The sequence below is a fragment of the Dromiciops gliroides genome, chromosome 6 (assembly GCF_019393635.1).
Source record: "Dromiciops gliroides isolate mDroGli1 chromosome 6, mDroGli1.pri, whole genome shotgun sequence".
NCBI classification, from domain to species: Eukaryota; Metazoa; Chordata; class Mammalia; order Microbiotheria; family Microbiotheriidae; genus Dromiciops; species Dromiciops gliroides.
This window is the reverse complement of record NC_057866.1, coordinates 183250407-183273931: the sequence shown is the minus strand read 5'-3', so window position 1 is coordinate 183273931 and position 23525 is coordinate 183250407. Positions and strand designations below refer to the sequence as shown.

At 39.5% G+C, this 23525-nt stretch overlaps 1 pseudogene; it reads left to right on the top strand.

The window, feature by feature from the left end:
- LOC122732157 overlaps positions 1-14057 on the top strand; it is a 33541-nt pseudogene extending 19484 nt beyond the window's left edge.
- The last annotated feature ends 9468 nt before the right edge of the window (positions 14058-23525 follow it).

The window sequence follows — 23525 nt, the reverse complement described above, 5'->3', positions numbered from 1 at the left end:
GATTTATTTAGAAAATACATAATTTTATAATAATTTAATTTGGGCCAAATACCTTACAAGCGTAGTGATTTTAGGCAGCATTTACTCACTGAAAAGAGGCAATATACAGGTTATAAAGATTTCTAATGTTACATTTTCTTTACTGTATTCTCAGAATAGATGGTATTCACTCAAGGCTCTCAGCTCAAATCTCACCCCCACTGATGTTCTTAGGGTATTATCATTTTCACTTCCCAGAATCATAGATTCTTACAGCTGGAAGTGATCTTCAAGTTCCCATCCCCTCCTTTGACAGAAGAGGAAATGAGGTCCAAAAAAATAGTCGTGAATTCCTCAAAGTCAGGCAGCTAGTAAATAAAAGAGCTGAGACTAAAATACATACCCTTGACCCCTGGGCCCCTAGCCTTTTCATGGTACATCATACCTCCTTCTCCACTGGCCTGATATTCCCTCTCTCTGGATCCCAAACCACCTTTGCTTTTTTCAAGGAGAGATGTGTTGATTTGTTTAATATTTATACAAGGATTTAGGGGCATCTAGGTGGTGCAGTGGTTAGAGCATTGGCCCTGAAGTTGGTAGGATCTGAATTAAAGTCTCACCTCAGACACTAGGTGTGTGATCCTGGGCAAGTCACTTAATCCTATTTGTCTTAAAAACATCTGGGGGGGGCGGGGCAGTTAGGTGGCACAGTGGATAAAGCACTGGTCCTGGATTCAGGAGGACCTGAGTTCAAATGAGATTTCAAAGGCTTGACACTTCCCAACTGTGTGACCCTGGGCAAGTCACTTAACTCTCATTGCCCTGCAAAACAAAAACAAACAAACAAACAAACAAACAAACAAACATCCGGGGCCATCTCCAGTTGTCCTCATACATACACATACACAATATACACATACACACATATAGATATAAATATGGAGGAGAGAGTGAGGTTGGTGACTTTGCACAGCCCTCCCTCACTTAAATCCAATTCACTGCAAGTCATGACATCACCCTGATGTCATGGTCCCCTTCGGGAACGAAGGACAAACAATAACAACAATAACAAGGATGCAGGGCTATAGGTTAAGATATGGTACAAAACAGGACAATGAGGGACAAAATAAAACAAAGACCATAGAAAACTATCAGAAGGAATATATGCTATCAGGACCTACATTCAAATCTGACCTCAGACACTTACTAGCTGTGTGACCCTGGGCAAGTCACTTAACTCTGTCTGCCTCAGTTTCCTCATCTGTAAAATGAGCTGAAGAAGAAAATGGCAAATCACCCCAAATGGGGTCACAAAGAGTTGGACACAACTGAAATGACTGAACAAATTAGGTTATGTGGGTTTTCTTTTCTGATGAGAAAGCATTCATATTTATCTGCAGAGACCATGTTTTTCTTGGAACTATCTCAAACTTGGAGAATCTAGATGAATGGACAGTTAAAGGGACTGAGAGAAAGCTCTGGGTTTGGAGTTAAGAAAATATCTCAACTAAGCATTAAATTGGACCATTAGTGGGCACTGATTTCCACACCTATAAATTAAAAGGGTTGCATTGGAAAAGGGATTCTTAACTTGGGGTCTGTGAACCTTTAAAAAGTATTTTGGGGGGAGCTAGGTAGTGCAGTGGATAAAGCACCGGCCCTGGATTCAGGAGGACCTGAGTTCAAATCCGGCCTCAGACACTTGACGCTTACTAGCTGTGTGACCCTGGACAAGTCACTTAACCCTCATTGCCCCGCAAAAACAAACAACAACCACCACAAAGTATTTTGACAACTGTTTTTTCAATATAATTCATTCTCTTTGTTATTTTGTGTATTTTTATTTTATGCATTTAAAAACAGCTTTATCAGATTGACACACAAAAGGTTAAGAACCCCTGGATTAGATGTTTTTTCCCCAAAGTCTTTTTCTGTCCTAGTATTGTGCTGGGATATATAATTGATTTGCCTGTCTATAGTTTGTATTCCCAGGATGTTGTAGAAAGAGCAATAAACTTGGGGTCAAAGTAGGGGTATTTATGCTCTGCTACACACTACCTGTGTGACCTTGGGCAAGTCACTTAGCCTCTGGATTCCAGTTTCCTCAGCTGTAAAATGAGATCCCTTCTAGCTCAAAATACTATCAGGCTATGAATCCACAACTGCATTGTGTGGCCTCCATCTGACTCCTCATTCTATTATCAAAGAGATCTTGCATTTTAAACATCAGGCTATGTGAGGATGCCATACCTTACATTCTACTTTAAATTCACATGTATTAGGAGTTGAATTTCTTTTTATATTCAAATGAACAAGAGCCCTGCAAAGCAAGAGACAAAACATTCTCTCTCTCTCTCTCTCTCTCTCTCTCTCTCTCTCTCTCTCTCTCTCTCTCTCTCTCTCTCTCTCTCTCTCTCTCTTTTTCTTTTTAAATATTCAAAGGCAACCGTTTTGGTGGTCTCTACCAGCCTGGGAAGCAGTCATTTCCAGGATAAATTTGAACTCCCTTGGACACTGCTTGCTACAACCTTGACCACCCATGTTATGGCTCATTTTAAGATAGCTATATCATTAAGCTTGGGGAGGGAAAAAATAATCCCCCCCCCCAAAAGCCAAACAAAAACCATGCTCATATTGTAATGTGGTTTAGAAGTTATTCTTCTTCTTTTGTGAAAGGATCACATTTGCAAAGGATCCAGACAAAAGCAAGGGTTAAAAACCTCAAGAAGTACTTTGTCACTGACCACATATAAGACTCTGGACACAGCCCAGTAGTGTTGTCTCAGTATATGTAAAAGACATGTCCAGCTAATGAGAAAAAAGCAAGGCAGAAATAACCTTTCTTTCTTTCTTTCTTTCTTTTTTTTGGGGGGCCAGAAATAACTTTTCAAACATGACGTGGACTCCTTTGTGTGTAGGGTTCGAGCAAACACCCAGGAGGTGACAAAGGTTGCTTTTGTGTCAGTGACATGTATGTCTAATTTATACAAACTTATAAATCTCCTGGAAGAATATCCCTTTCAAGACTGATTTGTAGATCCTGAGTGACAAAACTGTCCATTTGCCTTCCTCTTTATTAAGTGACCTTGGACTAATGCAAATCAGCTTTCACCTTATTTCAAAATATCTTATGTTTACAAGGCAATGCGGGTCACCCTGTTAGCTATAGGGTGAGAGAAGTTAATTTAATAAGAGAAATGCAAATGAAAAATACTCTCATGTTTCACCTCACACCCATCCAATTGGCAGATGTTAGAGGTACTCTAGGAAGACAGAAACAGTAATGCATGATTGGTCTGAATTGCTGCAGCAACTTCAAATTAGACAGAAAGATTTGATAAACAGTTTATCCTTTGACCCAGTGATATCACTGTTAGGGAAATACCCCTCCCCCCCCCCCCAGGGATAAAAGATAAAGGATAAGGTTCCATAACAAAAAAATTGTAGCAATGCTTATTGTACTATGAAGGAACTGGAAGGAAAGTGGAAACACATCAGTTGGGAATTCTGAAACAGTTGTAGAGTAGGAATAAAATGGAATATTATTGTGTTATAAGGAATGATGAATTTGAAGAAATCAGAGAAACTTGGGATGGCTTATTTGAACTGATGTAGGGTGAGATGAGTGAAATTAAAAGAAAATTTTACATGACAGGCACATTAATTTACAAGAAAACAGTGTTGAAACATTTCAGAATTCTAGTCAACATAGTAAGCTACTGGGATTTCAAAGGATCTCTGGTAAAGTAAATCTCCTGCCTCTTGTCAGAGAAGGGGTGTACTAGGAATGTGGACTCAGACACATGTTGACAGACCTGGCTAATATGTTAATTTGTTTTGTTTGTTTATGCTTCTGTTTTAAAAGGAAAAGTTCTCTGCAGGGTGCAGAAAGCTATTGATTGGGAAGCGAAAGCAATACCAAAAAAAAGGGGGGGGCATCAATAAAACATTGAAAATAAAGAGCATAAAACTACTTTTTCTAGGGGAACTAACAGGATTTGCATTATTAGTAGCACCATTAGTACTTCCAAATTCCTCCTTTTAACTCCAATATTCTTTCAGTGAGAAGAAGCATGGTATACTGGACTTGGAGTCTGGAAGAACTGGGTTCAAATCCTGCCTCTGACAATTACTAGCTATGTGACCATGGGTAAGTCACTTAAGTTCTCAGAGCTGGTGTTCTTCATGTGGGATCATTGAGTGGTTTAAAATCTCTTTTGATAACTATTTTAATTCAATCATTTTTTTTTTTGTAACACTGAATACATTTAAAAAGCATTATTGTGAAAAGGGGTCCAAAAGTTTAAACAGACCACCAAAGGGGTCCATGATCTTAAGGGCTAAGAATCCCTAAGGCAACTTTTTTTCTTTTCTTTTCTTTTCTTTTTTTTTTGGTGAGGCAATTGGGGTTAAGTGACTTGCCCAAGGTCATACAGCTAGTAAGTATCAAGTGTCTGAACCTGGATTTGAACTCAGGTCCTCCTGAATCCAGGGCCAGTGCTTTATCTACTGAGCCACGTAGCTCCCCCCCGCCTTTTTAAGGTACATACCTTTATTAAGAGCAAAGTATGATTTTTGCCTTTGACCTAAAACACTCTGATTCAAGTCTAAAGGGATCCTCCCAAGACATTAGTTAAGTGAGTACTGGAGGTAGCCATACTGTTTACCCTTCTGATTTTGTGCCAGCCCCTTGAGAGTGAAAGGAGGGGAGGAAAAACCAAGGAAGAAGACAGCAACTGCATTAACATGGGATCCAGGAGAGATATTTCTGTTCTGGTTGGCATCCATGCCTGAGCTAGGGTGGCTGAATCAGGACCTCAGCATGAGGAAGGAGATCCCATTGTGTGATTCAGTAGGAGAAGAGGAAGTGGTACAGGAAGGAGGGAGGTTCTAGGGAGAGCCCTGCCTTAGAGAAATCACCCTGGTGCTGATTAAAGCGTGTCTGACCTCTGCCCAGTGGGCACTGGGTGGATGAGGCTCCAGGGTCTCTAAGTTCCAGAACAAAAGGGAGAAGAGACTTTCACTGGATTATAGTAGGTGGGGGAGCAGGGGAAGACCTAGGGTGGTTGTGCTCTCCCCCTTTATACTCCCTGCTTTGACTTGGGCCACTGAAAGGCTTCCCTTTCATATCACACAAACCTGGGAATGCATTGAGCACAAAGGATGAATGGAGGAAAGGTAAAGAACTCAACCCAGTACAGTGAGCTAAAGGGAGAAGGGGGGGAGGGGAAATAAAGGCAACTTTCCTCCTCTTCTTCTTCTTCTTTGCAGGGCAATGGGGTTTAAGTGACTTGCCTAGGGTCACACAGCTAGTAAGTGTTAAGTGTATGAGGCCAAATTTGAACTCAGGTCCTCCTGAATCCAGGGCCGGTGCTCTATCCACTGCACCACCTAGCTGTGCCCCCCCCTCTTTTTAAAAACTCAGTTTTATTTTACTTTCTGTTCCAAATTCTGTCCTTATCACCTTCTCCTACACCCAGTGAGAAGGCAAGAAAGCTAAACCAAAACAAAAACCAAAACAAAAAAACAAAACCAAAACCCATTACAAATATGGATGGTTAAATAAAACAATCTACCCCATTATCCATGTCAAAAAAGAAAGAAAAGAAAGATGGTTTGGTGTGCACTCTGTGTCTAGCAGCTCTCTATCTGGTTGTGGATAGCATGTTTCATTATAAGTCCTTTGGGATTGTGATTGGTCATTGCGTAGACCAGAGTTAGTCCTTCAAAGTTATTTATTTTTATGATACTGCTGTTATTGTATGAATCCTTCTTCTGTTTCTGCTCACTTCACTTTGTGTCAGTTCATATAAGTCTTCTCAGGCTTGTCTGAAATCATCCTTGTCATCATTACTTATAGCACAATAGGATTCCTTCGCTTTCATATATCATAACTCGTTCAGCTGTTCTCTAACTTATGAGCTTCAGTTTATAATTTTTTTGCTACACTAAAAGAGCTGCTTTAAATATTCTTGAAATATGGATCCTTTTCCCTTCTTCTTTGATCTCTTTGGGAGTATTGACAAAGTAGCGATATTGAAGGGTTAAAGTTTAGTAGCTTTTTGGGGTGTAATTTAAGTTGCTTTCCAGAATGGCTGGACCAATTCACCAACAGCACATTAAAGTACTTGCCTTTCCACAGTCCTCCAACATTTCTTCTTTTCCTATTTTGTCAACTTTGCTAATCCAATAGGTATGTGAAGTAGCACCTCAGAATTGTTTTAATTTGTATTTCTCTAATTATTAGTGATTTAGGGAATTTTTTTTTACATGGCTATTAATAAGTTGGTTTTCTTCCTTTGAAAACTGTTAAGGCAACTTTCTGAGTCAATGTGTAATAGGCAATCTATAACAGGTTAGGCCCTATAGATCTGAATGGTGGAAGAAATTTCCATGATGAAAAACATTACACATTCTTTTTTTTTTTTTTTTTTAAGTGAGGCAATTGGGGTTAAGTGACTTGCCCAGGGTCACACAGATAGTAAGTGTTAAGTGTCTGAGGCCGGATTTGAACTCAGGTCCTCCTGACTCCAGGGCCGGTGCTCTAACCACTGCGACACCTAGCTGCCCCCAACATTACACATTCTTGGCCTATCAGACTGTCTTTCGGTAATGCTATTTAGCTGATAATCATGGAACTCCATAATCTCAAAAAAACCCCAAACAAACATTTTTTTTTTAATAGCAGATGAATCAAAAGCTGGAATTATGGTTGCTGAGAGAAATATTAACCATCTCAGGTATGGAGATGATACCACTCTAATGGCAGAAAGTGAAGAGGAATTAAGAAGCCTCTTGATGAAGGTGAAAGAGGAGAGTGTAAAAGCTGGCTTGAATCTTTTTTTTTTTTTTTTAGAATAAGATGGTAGTTTATTTAGGGGCAAGGGAACGGAAGCGGGGGGGGGGGGGAGGAAAGGGAAACCATGAAAGAAATCCTTGGACTTCTCATGGGGAGATAGGTATGGAACAAAGCATGTGGCTCTGAGGTACCAATCTCCTGGCTTGAATCTTAATATCAAAAAACAAATATCTTGGCAACTGGTCCCATTACTTCTTGGCACACAGAGGGAGAAGAAATGGAAGCAGTGTCAGATTTTATATTCTTGGGCTCAAAGATCACCACAGACAGCCACTGCAGCCATGAAATTAAAAGACACTTGCTCCTTGGAAGGAAAACTATGGCACATCTGGACAGCATACTTAAAACAGATGCGTCACCTTGCTGACAAAGGTCTGTATGGTCAAAGCTGTGGTAATTCCAGTAGCAATGCATGATCGTGAGAGTCTCTAAGCATTGCAGAATTGATGCTTTCACATTGTACTGGAGAAGACTTTTAAGAGTGCCTTGGACAGCAAGGAGATCAAGTCAGTCAATACTTAAAGGAATTCATTCAGGCTATTCACCGGAAGGTCAAATACTGAAGCCAAAGCTTAAATACTTTGGTCACATAATGAGAAGACAGGATTCATTGGAAAAGATTGAAGGCCACAGGAAAAGGGGACAGTAGAGGATGAGATGGATAGATAGTGTCATGGAAACAATAAACATGAGCTAAGACAGACTTTGAGAGATAGCAGAGGATAGAAGAGCCTGGAGTCCATGGGGTCACGAAGGGTCGGACATTACTGAATGACTGAACAACAAAAATTATTCCATTCCAGTCCTGTGCCACAATTTGTTGAGCCATTTTCCATTAATGAGCACTCTCCCCCTTTTTGATGTACAATCCAGCTTGTTTTTATCATGATCCTTATCTTAGCATGAATGCATATACTCTTCATCTCACCATTTTGGGTCTGAAGGAGGTGGAAGGGAGGTAGGTAGTTAACGAGTACCATCCAAACGAGTCTTGTGTGTCCTCTCTCCACACTGCCCCAGGCTTGGTGTCTGGTGCTAATGCTTCATGCATGGTCCTCCTTCCCTCTGTGACTTCCCCCATTTGATGATTTCTTTCTTGTCTCTCATCTGACTTTGTTGATTTTCATGGTGATCGTCACCCCTCTGCCTCTTCCATGTGATCCTCTGGTGTAAACAGCTTCTGCTGCCCACAATCCTTAGGATGGACAGGGCTAGCTTGTCCATCCTAAAGTTAAAGCAAAGGGATGGGGAGAGGGAGAGGGGACACACTGTTGTTTTTTTCTGTCAAAACTATCAGCATCCTAATCTCCATGGCTATGCCAAGACAGCTCTACATGTGAATGAACACCAAAGCATTCATTTAACACTATGTACCAGGCTCTTGTGCTAAGCACTGGGGATACACAGAGAAAAATGTGGTGCAGCGCCACCCTCTTCCACTTAATCATCAAAATAGCTGTGACATAGGTAGTGTACTTGTTATCTTCTCCATTTTTGAACTAAGGGAACATAGACATAAATTTAATAGACTTTAAATAACTTTTCCAAGGTCACACACCTCATAAGCGACAGATTCAGAAATAAAATTCAGTATATTCACCATTGCATTAGACTGGAGTAGAATACAGTGTCCTTCTTAACTTCCCTCCTCTTCCTTCCTTCCTTCCTTCCTTCCTTCCTTCCTTCCTTCCTTCCTTCCTTCCTTCCTTCCTTCCTTCCTTCCTTCCTTCCTTCCTTCCTCCTTCCTTCCCCCTTCCCTTCCCTTCCCTTCCCTTCCCTTCCCTTCCCTTCCCTTCCCTTCCCTTCCCTTCCCTTCCCTTCCCTTCCCTTCCCTTCCCTTCCCTTCCCTTCCCTTCCCTTCCCTTCCCTTCCCTTCCCTTCCCTTCCCTTCCCTTCCCTTCCCTTCCCTTCCCTTCCCTTCCCTTCCCTTCCCTTCCCTTCCCTTCCCTTCCCTTCCCTTCCCTTCCCTTCCCTTCCCTTCCCTTCCCTTCCTTCCTTCCTTCCATCTCTTTCTCTCCTTTTTTTTCCAGGGCAATAAGGGTTAAGTGACTTGCCCAGGGTCACACAGCTAGTAAGTGTCAAGTGTCTGAGGCTGGATTTGAACTCAGGTCCTCCTGAATCCAGGGCCAGTGCTTTATCCACTGTACCACCTAGCTGCCCCCACTGATAATGCTGGACAATATAGATATTAAATAGAAATTATTGGGGTAAAAGACTTTCTGTATGTTTTTAGTTTAATGTCATGATTATTTTTATACATATGGAATTTAAGGTCTCCTTATGTCAGAAAGAACTTACAGGTCCTCTATTATACTCCCCCTACCCCTTCTGTGATTTCACAGTGGAGAAAGTTTAGGTTTAGATATGACTTATTCATTGTTATAGAGGTTGTTAGTGATATGGGATGGAATTAGGGTCATCATCATTAGGTGCAAGAGCTGAGATTCAAACTGAGATCCTTTGAGTCCTCAGACTTCAAAATCTGTGCTCTTCCCACTGTACCATACTGCCTGACTCCTCATTCTTTCCCTTTCCCTTTTTCCTCCTTCCTTTCTTTTCCTTCTTCCTTTCCCCTCCTCCTCTTTTCTCTGTTCTTTCTTCCAATCCATTTCCCTCTCATTCCCTCCCCCCCCCCCCCACTGCCCCACTTCCTCCCTTTTTTGGGTTTGACATCCACCTATATTTTCTAGTTTGTGGCCCTGGGAAAGTAATTTAATCTTTCTGAGCCTTGGTTTCATTATCTACAAAGTGGAAAAAATAATAGAACCTATTTCACAGGGTAGTTATGAGGCTCAGACAAGATACAGCTTTGCAAAACTTTAAATATATATCTATATCTATATCTATATTTTTTTTGTGAGGCAATTGGAATTAAGTGACTTGCCCAGGGTCACACAGCTAGTAAGTATCGAGTATCTGAGTCCAGATTTGAACTCAGGTCCTCCTGAATCCAGAGCCAGTGCTTTATCCACTGTACCACCTAGCTGCCCCCCAAACTTTAAATATTACAAATATGAATTTTTTTCTTCCTTTGTTTTCCCTGATCTTCCTTCCCCTCCTCAGGCTATTTCCCCCTTTCCCCCTACATTCTCCACACCTGTCCCCTCCCTGCCCCAATACTAAAACAGCCCCAAAGACTACAGCCACAGTGTTTTGGTTTCCAATGGAGATAAACAAGTTCAATTCCCTTTTGCATTTAATATTTGAGACATGAAACAGATAGTTTTAACCATTCATCTATGACTTTGTTTTAATGGTGCATTGCATTCCTTATGAATCTGTGTTTAATTACTCAACTCATTAGTGATCAAACAGGAGAGAAGGAAGAGAGGAGCAAAGGCTACATCTTTGTTTCCATGACAATCCTCTTTCAACTGGCTTGGCTTGGGTTTGCTTTATATTGAGCTGAAAGAGAGCTAAAAAATCTTCTAGTCCCCTTCTATCCTGATCCTCCCCCCCATCCCCCAGAGGGGACAAGAGACTTTCCCAGAGTCACATAGGGCAGGGGTGGGACTCAAACCTGATCTGATTCTCAATTCCCAGAGTCTAGGGATCTTTCCATTACAGACTTCTGTGAACTTGACTAAAGCCACCAGGGCCTAGGATGACATGAATACTCCATAAATATCCTTTGAAAAACAGCACATTTCCCAGCTTTGGAATGGGAAGGGAAAACTGATAATACTAGAAAATACAGACATTAAATATAAATTATTGATTTATGATACCCCTGCTCCTATCTATAGATTCCTCCTTGTACATCACTTATTTAGAACCCAGCTATTGTCATGCAACAGTTAATTTTTTTTTTTAAATTCAAAATGAAAGAGAAATGGCAGAATAAGGGAGCACTGTGCTAATGAAATTTAACCTCATGCACCATCTTCCTCCTCTTGCCTGGTCTCAAGACACTTGGCCAATGGCAGCTGGGTGCCAGTTGGATAGAAGAGATTTCACTGATCTCATTTACATAGATTTTTTGGTGAAAAAAAAAATGAAGCTTTTATGACTTTCCCAAAAGACTGAAATTTGCCTCCCAGAGGATCTGTTCTACTCTGCCCCACTTTATTCCAGATGACTTTGGTGACTTTAACTAGTGAGAAACTTGGGGTAGGAACAAGACCCATCAATGAAGCATGGCCCCCAGCCGCAGCTGAGAATTAAGCATGATCATACTGCTTAGGCTTAATCCACTGTCACTGAGGCCTATTTACATTGCATTGCTTTATTTTTCCTCTTATGGTAAGAAATAGATTGCTCAAAGCTGTGTGGAAAAGAACAGGAGTTTTGGTGGTTGAAAAAGGGAAAGAAACCTACAGAAACATTGATTTACTGGCAATAGCTTAGGAAAGAGAAGGTAGGAAAGTGTGGTAAATTAACCCTGGTATATTTTGATATGGGTAAATCTCAGCTCTTCAGAGCAACCAGGGGATTTTCAGCTCAGGAAAATATTGATCCAGAACTGAGAGGGACGTTAAAGGTTCTACAATCCAATTTCTTCTTTTTAAAAAATTTTTCTTTCTTCTTTTTGGAGGCAATTAAGGTTAAATGACTTGCCCAGGGTCACACAGCTAGTAAGGATCTGAGGTTGGATTTGAATTCAAGTCCTCTTGACTCCAGGGCCAGTGCTCTATCCACTGTGCCACCTAGCTGCCCCCCATCTTCTTATAGATGAAAAACTGAGGTCCAGAAACATTAAATGACTTGTCTACTAAGTAGGTATTACTGGGATTTCAACCCAGATCTAAGTTCACCAAGACACTTAATAACACTTCACATTTGCAGAGCTCTTTATAATTTTGGAACTACTTTTGCATAAGTTGTGAAATTTGATCCACATAACCCCTCTATGAAGTAGGATGGCAGGCATTATTATGTTGATAACGTTCATTTAAAGAAGGAGGAAACAGTGAACAAAGAGATGAGGTGACTTGCCTAAGGCCACATAGCTAATAAATAGTAAGTCTGGGATTGGAAGCCAGGCCTTTAGGTTCCCAGATGAGTGATGGTTTCATTATGTCATGCTTTCACCAGTTTTGTACTAAGTTCAGTGGAAGAAATCCCAGTAGGCTATATCATGGCACTATCTCTCTTTACCCCAACAGGGAGATTCAAGAGTGTAAGCTCCCTGAGGGTAAGCATTGTTCTACTTTTGTATTTGAATGCCCAGTACTTGGAACAGAGCTTGGCACCTAGTCGGCACCTACCAGATGTTTGCTGATTGATGGATGCTACTTGTTTTTTGCTTTACAGCCTTCTTCCCAGAAGCACGGTTTTGTTCCTTGGATGACCACCAGTCTACTCTTTCTCACTGTCGTGGAAAGTCAGTTTCAGTCCTTTATCTCTGAAATAACAACAGCCTCCCGCTTGGTGCTATTCATTATTTCAGTGCTTCTACTTCCTTCATAAAACTGCCCCTACTAGTTAGATTCCTACCCTTTTCTCCACCTCCCCCCAGTCCCTTAAACAAATCTATGGAGATTTCAGTCAGTGGAGCCTGAACTGTAAGGAGAAGGTAAGTGAATAATGCAGGGAAAGAGGAGTCCTTTCTGAATGCATTTGTTCATTCAATAAGCATTTATGAAGTATCTTCTCTGTGCATTGCAGTGGGAATGGAGGGACATAGAGAGGGCTTGTCCCAGAGCAGTCAGGAGGACTTGGGGTGAGCGGTGCCTCTGATATTCCTGGCTGTTCTACTGAGAAGTTTATGCCAAACCCTGTGCCCTCTCCACCCTCCCCTCAAGATGACACATTGCAGAGCAGGGGCTGGTCTGCTTTGGGAGGGGGAGTGTCCTCCCAGGTACTTTTCTACAATGAAATCACACAAACACGCAAAATGTGCAAGTCAGTGGAGTATATGTGTGCTGCCTTAGTGTGTCTGCTGCCTTGGAGGTAGCTAGAGCAGTGTGAAAGGTCAAGAGTGGATTGAAACCCTCTGTAACCCTCACATACATGTTACAGGGATATAGAACTAAATCCATGTCTATACCCACACAAGCACACACATGTGCAAATATATACCTGTGTATATATACATAGGAATGTGATACAGAGATGTTCATGGTAAATTACACACAAACACACATGTATATAGCTATACACACATATGCATATATACAAAGTGCATACAATATGAACATACATATTTATATGTGCATGCATGTATGTAGGCATGGGTCTTGTATGTGCATGCGCACATACAATGCAATAGATATTATATAATATGTCAATAATTATAATTAAATTTACAATTAAATATTTATACATATGAATACACATATACACACATACTTCATATCTTACTATTACCTAATAAAATACACTAGCTTTGTTAGGTAACTACACACACACACACACACATATATATATATATGTGTGTGTGTGTGTGTGTGTATCTGGATATATACATACATGTATATAACATAAGTGTATATATGTGTGTGTATATATCCATCCATATCATGTGTATAATCTTATTATTACCTAACAAAATACACTTGCTTTGTTAGGTAACTATACACACATACACACAATATAAATAAATGTATACATACATATATATTTGTATGTGTGTATAGTTACTTAACAAAACAAGTATTTTTTAATTAGGTGATAGTAAGATTTGGAGTGTGTGTGTGTGTGTGTGTGTGTGTGCATGCATGCATTTACCTAACAAAATATTTTTCATTAGGGATCTCGAGATTTGGAGAATTGGCTTCTGTATCTCTTAATGAAGATCTAGATGTCTCTCCAAGGGGCTAAGGGCAGGGGAAGCTCCCCACCTCCCTCCCCCTATAGAAAAGTCCAAAGTCATCAATGCAATTCCATTTTATGATGAAATATACCATTTCCACATCTGATATTATGCTTTGTATCATAAGTAAACATCTCGCCTGCTTCAAGGAGGCTAACTCCACCCTCCCTCCTCTGTTCTTACAGCCTGTATGCCTGCTTTCCAGAAATCTCAGATGATATAAACTCCAGGGTACAAATAAACCTACGTTTTTCTTACGGCGCTCCAAAGCCCATTGCTGGTAATAATTTAAGACTGCTTGTTTTTGTGTCTAAAGGGAGATGGTCTGGGATTCATTAAATGGCACGGAACAGGTGCAGATCCATCTTGAGCTTTAAATGCCTTCCAGCATCTGTGAAGTCGGAATACATTGAAAAGCAAAATGTGAACATTTCTCCCAGATGCTTCGCAGATATAGGCATGTGAGAGATTTAACCCCTCCATATTCTGCATAACTTGATTTGGATTCGAATCGTGGAATCCTCTTCTGTCTGAAGATGGAAATAAGAGGGAAATGGTTTGAAACATACAAATTTGTCTTTGATAAGCATGTGCTTGCATAGAAAATCCTAATTCATTTTTTCCCCTCTCTTTTTACAACAAAAGAAACAGTGGAAGGTAGGAATGTTGTTCTGCTAGGGAGACGCTGGAAGCAAATTAACTTGGGTCTAGAAGATGAGATGTAATTACAAGACAAATGACTTGCACATCCGGTAGCTTCAGTGAGGGTTAAACTAAATATTTCAAGCTGTTCGTTGGTCCATTTGCTCATGTTTAGATGAAGCTAACAACTGCCACAAGAACTTTGTAGGCAGCTCTTCCCAGGTGTCTTCTATTTAGCTGCTGTGATGATGTGAGTTACTTTATGAGGAATATTAAGAATAGGGAATGACAGGAGAAATCTTTGCTCTCCTGCGATTCTCACAACCTCAGGAGAATTCTCTTTACATAAAGTTATCTTGTGACCCTGGGTGAGTCATCAAACCCTGTTTGCCTCAGTTTCCTCATCCATAAAATGAACCAGAGAGGGAAATGGAAAACCACTCCAGGATATTTGCCAAGAAAACTCCAAATGGGCTTACAGAGTTGGACACAACTGAAAAAAAGTTATTTTATCTTTATATCGCCATCCCCCACAGCTCAAATACCAGCCAAAGGAAGTATCTGTGGAACACATTGTAAATGCCAAACAAAAATCTAGTGATGACCAGATGTAGTGGAGACTGTTCAGTTTTGATCTTTCTTTTATTCTACACTTGGGTGGGAGCCTTTGGCTCCCTTGCTCTATTCTACAAGTGTCAGGAAGCAGCCCCAGATAATGTGAATAATTTCACTCAGGTGCCCCTAGAGAGGGAGGTAGGGTTGGGGAGATAATTGGAGAGGAATTGGTGCATTTTGACAAGCTTCCACACCTGGGGGAAGTGCTGATATGGGTGGGCATCCCCCAGGGTCTTGTCTAAACAAACATCATACTGTGGTGATTTCAAAAGTGAACCTGGTCCGACAGCAGAACCAACAGCCGTGAGAGGGAAGAGGGGTGATGCTGAATCCTAGGTAATTTTGTGTTTTGAGGTCAGAGATTGGTTGAATCTGTAGTACAGGGGAGAAACTTCTTAGTGCGGGCATACTTGCATGATTTGGCATTTGAACTGTATCCTGTCGTGACAGAAAAACTCAATCTGAAGCATAGAGACAGAACTCACATCTTTCCCGGCCCAGTGGGGAAGAGACATATATATGAGAGGCTTATCCTCTGAAGAAAGAAAAGGCTAATGAGACCAATCACTGGGAGATGAGGATTCTGCTGGAGGCATGATACTAAAGCCTAGCCAAAGGGGAAAGGGAAGATTCCTAAAGGCTCCTCTTTACAGACGGGAGGCAAAGTTGGCTGCATGACTATAAGTCACTAAGGCTGCAGAGACATCTGTGGAAGGGCTGCTCATTGTTAGCCTGTTGCTATTTCCCATAAGCTCTCATAGGAGTTCTATTTTTTTGTTTTGTTTTGTTTTTTGTTTGTTTTACTTGTAAATAGCCTCTTTTTCATTTTTGAGTTTTGGAAATCTTTGGGCTTTCAAAGAAAAAAAATTCTTCTTTGAATTTTGAAAATCTTTGGGTTTGCAAAGAAGTTATTGAGAATGCATTGGGTGGGAGACAGGAAAACAAGCTGGAGGCGAGATGTGTACCCAGGCCTTTCATGTTCCACAAGAACCTCTGAAACTATGGATGTACTCCGATTTCCATCAGGTAGATATGTTTTTATTTTTAGGCACAAAGAGTCTTTAGGATGCTAGAAACATTGGGATAGCTGCTGGATCAAGAAGTGAGGGCTTCATCCCCAAAAGCTCTCTTTCCATCTGAGGATCTTCATTTACATTTAACAAAACAAGTATTTTTTGAAATCTGTCACAAAGAGTGCTTATGAATTGATGACTGATTGTTCTGATGCCCATTTTAGTGCTTTCTCACCCCTAAACTATTTTGTGTATATCTTGTATTTAGTTTTCATTGTATGGGTCATTTCCCACAATAGAATATAAGTTTCTTGAGAAAAGGGACTATTTTTTTTTGTCTTTATCTCTGGTGCCTAGTATGGTTCTTGGCACATAGAAGGCATTTAATTGGTTATTGAACTGGATTTTAAAAATGTTTTTAATATAAGGCATTTCTCAAATCTCTCTTCTATACTTGTCTTTTTTTGTATGAAATCTGGAGTCCTGATACACACGTGTATACACAATACATATATAAATGAATACATATTCAAATGTATACACACACATAGAGAGTGTGAGAAAGTTGTTATTGAGTCATTTTCAGTTGTGTATAACTCTGTGATCCCATTTGGGGTTTTCCTGGCAAAGATACTGGGGTGGTTTGTCATTTTCTCCTCCAACTCATTTTACAGATGAGGAAACTGAGGCAAAGAGGATTAAGTGACTTGCCCAGGGTTACATAGTAAGTGAGGCCAGATTTGAACTCATTCCTGTATCCCGGCTGGGCATGCTACCCACTGCATCACCTAGTTGCTGTTGTGTGTATATAAAAATACACATATATAAATAAAAACATAAAATACACATTTCATATGTACATGTATGTATTTATAAAATACATATGTGTGTATATACACATATTTACACACATTCGGATGCTAACAAACAACAAATAAAACAGGTGTTTTCTAGGTACCTAGTTAGAACAATGGATAGAGTGCTGGAAATTGAGTCAGGAGGACGTTGTATTAAATCTTGCCTTGGACACTTACTAGCTCTGTGACCCTGGGTATGTCATTTAACTTTTCTGCCTCATCTGGAAAAAAAAAATATACATGCTTTGTAAACCTTAAAGCGCTCTCTCTCTCTCTTTCTCTGTCTCTCTTTGTCTGTCTCTCTCCCTTTCTCTTTCTCAATCTCTTTCATATACATACATATATATGTGTATATATATATATGTATATATATATTATTACTATATGTAGAACAAAAAAAGAATTGTACATGAAATTGTGGGCTTCTTTTAAGTTTATTTTCTTTTTGCGTATATAGTAAATTAAATTTGTAGCTTTCAAAGCTGTCCTCTTTATGCTTCTTTCTGGCCTTCTTTCTGTTCTCTTTCCTGTGTTTCTTATACCAATGTGGGTTAGTAACAGCAGACAGATGAAACTGAAGGGAGAATATGACAGAGGATAATAACTAATCAGATAGGTGCTCTAGGGACAGTCAGGATAGATAGAAGAAGAAAGAATTGCACATGATGAAGGCCTTTATACAATTTCGATTTCTCTAGCTTTTTTTGCAAGTTGATTGTAATTAATAGCTAAAATTTAACACATCTAGCAGAAATACTATCACGACAAATAGGAGCTACCCTTATTTTAAGGGTTTTGAGGGGTAATGATTTTATCAGTAAGGGTATTTCCACCCCACCCTACAACTTAATAGTTGGTCTTCAAAAGTTATAGTAAAAAAATTCACCACTTTGCAGCCAGCCTGGCGATGAACCCTTCCAAACTGAATTAGGCTGGTGTTTGAACAATATATATACTGTTTGACACTGAGCTTATACTCAAAGCTTTTTCAGTTTGGCAAGATCTGTAAAAAGTTGTTTCACTAGCACTGTCTTTGAGAATCTAGAATCATCTCTGTACTTCCATGAGGTACTGGCATAGGATTTCAGCTGGAGTATACATGTATTTTTCTTTTCCAGTGAATTGACATAATGGAAGGAGAATCCATTATAGAAATAAACTAGTTTTTAGTTTCTATGGCATTTCTGAAACTTTTTTTTTTGTGGGGCAATGGGGGTTAAGTGACTTGCCCAGGGTCACACAGCTAGCAAGTGTCAAGTGTCTGAGGCCAGATTTGAACTCGGGTACTCCTGAATCCAGGGCCAGTGCTTCATCCACTACGCGATCTAGCTGCCCAATTCTGAAACTTTTAAAGATGCTTCCTGGAAAGGTTCACCTTATATAGATTGCTAACTTACCAGTAATACCAAATATTTGCGTTTAGGAGCAAATTGAAACTGTAAGTGAAATCCCATAAGGAACCCAGCCCCACACTCACTCCTGACTTTATTTTTCCTTCAAAACACCATCAAGTTGCCCATCATTAAGATTTTCTTTGGGTTTTTACAGCATACCAGGAAAGAATTCATCTGATAAAGTGACCATATTGTTTCTTGGCATTGGTAGCCTCACTGAGAGGATCTCACTTGTATACTACCTGTACCCTTGTTAAAAACTAGGATTGTACAAGGAAATCCAATTCTTTCCCCCATCATTTAAATTTTTTAATTTTTAATTAACAAGCATTAATTTTCTCTCCCTTTCACTCCCTCGTCCCCTTTATTGGGAAACAAGAAAAAAAACCGCTCCCAAAACAAAGTTAAAATTTTTTTAATCAAATATTTATAGTCAAGCATAACAAATTCCTACATTGGTCAATATCCAAAATTGTATATGTCTCATTATATATCTTGAGTCCATTTCTTCTGTGTCAGGAGGTAGTTAGAAAACATCATCATAAGCCCTCTGAAATCATGGTTGGTCATTAAATTAATCAGAGTTTTAAGAATTTCAAAGTTGTTTGTTTTTGTGATTTTATTGTATAAATTGCTCTCCTGGTTCTATTCACTTCACTCTGCATCAGTTCATACAAGTCTTCCCATCCATTTCTCTATCTCTTAGGGCAAAATAATATATGAACATTCCATTACATTCATATACCATAATTTGTTCAGCCATTCTCCAATTGATGGACATCCTCTTGGTTTCCATTTCTTTGCTACTATAAGAAGAACTGCTTAAAATATTTTTTGAAATATGGGTCTTTTTCTTCTTTCTTTTATCTCTTTGGAGGTAGAGGTCTAGTGGTTTTTCTAGAGCTTTAGAGGACCATGGGAGTTCCCCATACTGAGCCAACACTCCACTGTCAGGTCCATATATTCCATCTTATCATTGATTTTGATACTGGACTTCACAATTTTATAGCCCTATTTGCTTCCATTTATAGGGTTAGTGACTCTTTTTTTGGGAGTCTCTGTTGACCTCAGTACCATTTTAGAAGTATGTTGTTCAAAAAGAGGTACTTTGAATGAAAATGATTTGGGGGTTGGGAACAGAGAGAGATTCTTAAAGCATGATTCTTTTGTACAATTCTGGAAAAAAAGGGGAAAGTATAGTGAAACATAGCAATAAGATGCAAAGAAGTAGAATTAAATCAGTACAGATTCTTGTTGAGGGATTTTCCCCTAGATGTAAAGTATTTACCTAACTGTTGGCAACATATTAACCTTCTGTATGGTAAGGAAACTATAAAACACAACTGATGTGTATATCTTACTTTATTACAGAGATGAATAAATAAAGTGGTGCTGTGTTTCCCTAGCATTCCCCCCCAAACCCTTCAATTACTATGTAGAAGAGACAATTGAAAAGCAAATAAGATTAATTTTAATAGCATCCAAATCCCAGAGCTGGAGGGAACTGAGAGACAATCTAGTATAGTTCCCTCATATATAAAGATGAATGAGAGTAGCTCACTTTTTTATTTAACATTGAAAAGCTTATAAAGAAAAGCTGGGGGTAGCTAGGTGGTGCAGTGGATAAAGCACCAGCCCTGGATTCAGGAGAACCTGAATTCAAATCCAGCCTCAGACACTTGACACTAGCTGTGTGACCTTGGGCAAGTCACTTAACCCTCATTGCCCTGCAAAAAAAAAAAAGAAAAGAAAAAAAGAAAAGCTTATAAAGAACTCTGCCCCTAAAAATCCCCTCAAACACTTTAAATACTATTATTTAGAAGTTAGCATGGTATAGTAGTAAGAGTTCCAAATATGGAGTTTCAGTCCTTGCTCTACTACTTAATACTTCTGCTACCTTGGAAAAATTGCTTATATATTCTTCAGGTCTCATTTTCCTTTTTGTGTAAATTAAATGATCAAGATAACCTCTAAAATCCCTTCCAACTCTAGAACCATGACCACCATTTTATGTTTGAGAAAAGCTAGACTTATAGAAGTTAAACTATTTGCTTAAGGCCATATGATCAATAAATATTTATTAAGCATGTGCAGTATAGATTATAGATCTAGAGTTGGAAGGAACCTTATATGTTATCTAGTCTAACCCTTTAAATTTACCAACAAGGGAACTGAGGTCCAGGGAGGATAAGTAACTTGAAAGTTAAACAGGAAGTAAACATTTTGTAGTATGTTTTGTGGGTACAAAGACAAAAGTGCTTGAGCTGAAGGTTTTTACATAACTAGTAAATAGCAGAGCCAAGATTAGACTGCTAGTTTCTTGACTCCCAGTTCAGTGCTCATCCTATTACACTATAGTTTTTTTTATGGGAGTATATAAGCATGACTAAAGACTTATACATTCAGGGACACACGTTAATAAAAATGATTTAAATGATGTTAGATGAATTACAAATTACTCTGAGACTAACTACTTTCTGCTAGTTATAATCAATAACCTATACTCTGAATTAGCAATAAAGTATGATGAAGTTTACATCATACTTCTATGATATTAATCTTCTGGTTGGGATGTCTTAAGTGGTTCTGAACACCCAATAAATGTATGGGTCTTATAGGTTGTAATAGAACCAATATCTGGTAGGGTTTTTCCTATTTCTCTCTCCCTTTACTCCCCAAAGGATGGTAGATTTTCCCTAAAAGGTAATAAGGCTGGGAATTGATTGATCTTAGAATGGGACAAGTTTCACACCATGCCTCCCTTCACTTAGCTTCCTGCTAGCCTCTATTGATATGGCTTCCTGGATACCTAAGTGCCAAAAAACCCCCCCAAAACCCACCCATTCATGTGGGGTGTGCATCCTTCAGACTTGTGTATGTCTCAAGGAATCACCATACGAGTCACCACACCCTGGTCTTCTAATTAGATGTGTTATAGATATAGAGATGACATAGAGATGAGGGGGTTAGCACCTACTTCAGCTAAGTGCTACCATATCACTGTTGAATATTCGTTCTATGTTAGGGTAAGATAAACCTACTTTTGTTAATTGTTCACTGATTTATAAGTGTTGTGGTAAAAAGTTTTAACAGTCAGTTAGATAATGGAGAGAAGCCAATTTTTTTTAGGACCACCCTTTTGGGGAGGAGACCAACAGCATGAGCTACACACACCAGTCCACCTGCGACACACGCCAGATTGCCTGCTGAGCACTCGACTTCCGGGGTGCGAGCTTAAAAGGCAAGGAGAGAATGGAAGTGGGGCCTTTTTCCTGCTCCGCTGGTCTCCTGGCTGCGCTGCACAGACAGACGCGGATTGGAGTTTGACTCGGCCTGGCTCTCAGTTAACAGCACGCTCTTGACTTGGTCTCTCTCCCCAAAGGTGGCCTTGGGTTTTGGTGAGTTTTATATAGAATATAGACTAAGCCTAGACTTAAGACGATTTGTATTGTATTTCTACTTTCCTATCCTTCTAATCAACATCACCTTGTGACTACCATACAATAAAAGCTCTATCTAGAAAACCAGAAGCTTCTTCCATTTACTAGTCTGGGAGATAAATTAAGGGAAAGGTTAAGTAGGGTAGATTTATGATCTAATATCCAATTTTAATCTCACAGTGTTTCATTTCAAACTAACTTCAAACTTGAACTAACAGGGTGATTATATTAGGCCCATCCCTAATACAGGTTTTGTTAAGTCAGTGGCTTTAATTGGTCTTTAATTAAACAAAAATGTATGTGCCAGGCCCTTTGAGGGGCTAGTGATATGAAGATAAAGAAATTAAACTATCCTTGGCCTCAAGTTTCTTACATTCTATTGGGGGAGGGGGAAAGGAAATTATAAGTGCGTTGAAAATATATATAGTGGTCCATTTGTACTAGTCATTAATTGGTTCCAGAAGGCATGATGAATGGCAGGAATGACGAGTACCAAACAAATTTTTCCTATAAGGAATAATGTAAATTGAAACAATCTGTTTCTGAACCCCAGAAATGTCACATTTTACTTGCCAATTTATAAATTGATGTTTTTTCCCTTTTTTAAAAAATTAAAAGATAACAAAAGTCAACTCTTAAAAAATTGATTGTTTCATTTCCCTAGTCCCCAAATTCCCTCTTTCCATCCAAAGGCATGGAGTAAACTTGATTTTTCCCATAGTGATTCAATGAAGATCTAAAGTGAAAAGGGTCTGTTTAGGAGCAAATCCAAACTCAAGGGGGAAAGGAGGGGATGATGATATTTCCGGGATTTGGTGCTGTGATCATGAATTTTCCCTGTTCTGGGAAAATTTAAAAAAAAAAGCACAAGAAAGTACATAGTAAAATAGGTGGGGTTTTGCACTGAGTGTGAGATACTGTGAGATGAACACATTAGGTTTTAGCAAGTGCAATGATTGCTGAGCAAGTGTGGAATGCTGAAGAATTTTTTCCTCATAGAAACACGTCAAATACCAAATTCAGTGAGTTTTGAAGCTGATGAGTGCTGAGGTATGACTGTACTAAGTGATTTCTGAGAGGACACACAGAGGATACCCCAAAGAACTGGGTTCTAGAGTACATAACAAAAGGGTAAGATAGAATGAATGTGATATGGTCCTAATGAGAAATGAGGCAGATTTAGATGGTATATAGGATTAGATAGTGGAAATCAAGGAAGGGAACTTTAGCCTAAGTATCCTAGGACTGAGAATCATGGGGATTCATAGAGCAGTAGATTGTTATGCCCTTCATGGAAGTAATGGTTATGTTGATTTGATTATTGATCCTTAAAGCAAGAAGCAAAAGGTAGGTGCTGGATTTTACAAGGCAGATGTCATGTCATTGGAAGGATGAAGTTTAAGATACTCAAAACTCCAATCTTCTGCCAGGCTAGCTTTGCCCTCCGGCTCACTCTAATGAATAGGTTATCTCACCAAGGCAGGATTGGAATGTTCAGGAAAACTCATTTTAAGACTGGTGGCTCTCATATTTGCCATCCTTTTAAAAAATGATGTCACATTCCTTTATACAAACACCCCAGAGTTCCAATCTCTTCCTCTTTGCCGCTTGTCCCATACAATCACTATATCATGGCCAGACAGCACAGCCTAATTGTGGAACTCCTAAACTCAAGTGATCCACCAGCCTCAGCCTCCTCTGGTAGTAGGAATCACAGGCATGAATCTCCATGCCAGGGTAGCCCTGCAATTTTTTAGCTATTTGTTTGGTCCTTAAGACCCAAACTAGCTCACGCTGTAGTTGTAGGAAAAACAATCCTGACTAAGTTCTAGGACAGGTAGAGGGGCAACAGTAGTCAGGAGTTTCACTGTTTTGTTATACTCTGGAGGCCAAAGGAAGTCCAGTCCTTTTTCAAGTACCTAACCCCAGTGTGAGCAGACCCCAGGGACTTTCTGAATACACCAGTTATGAG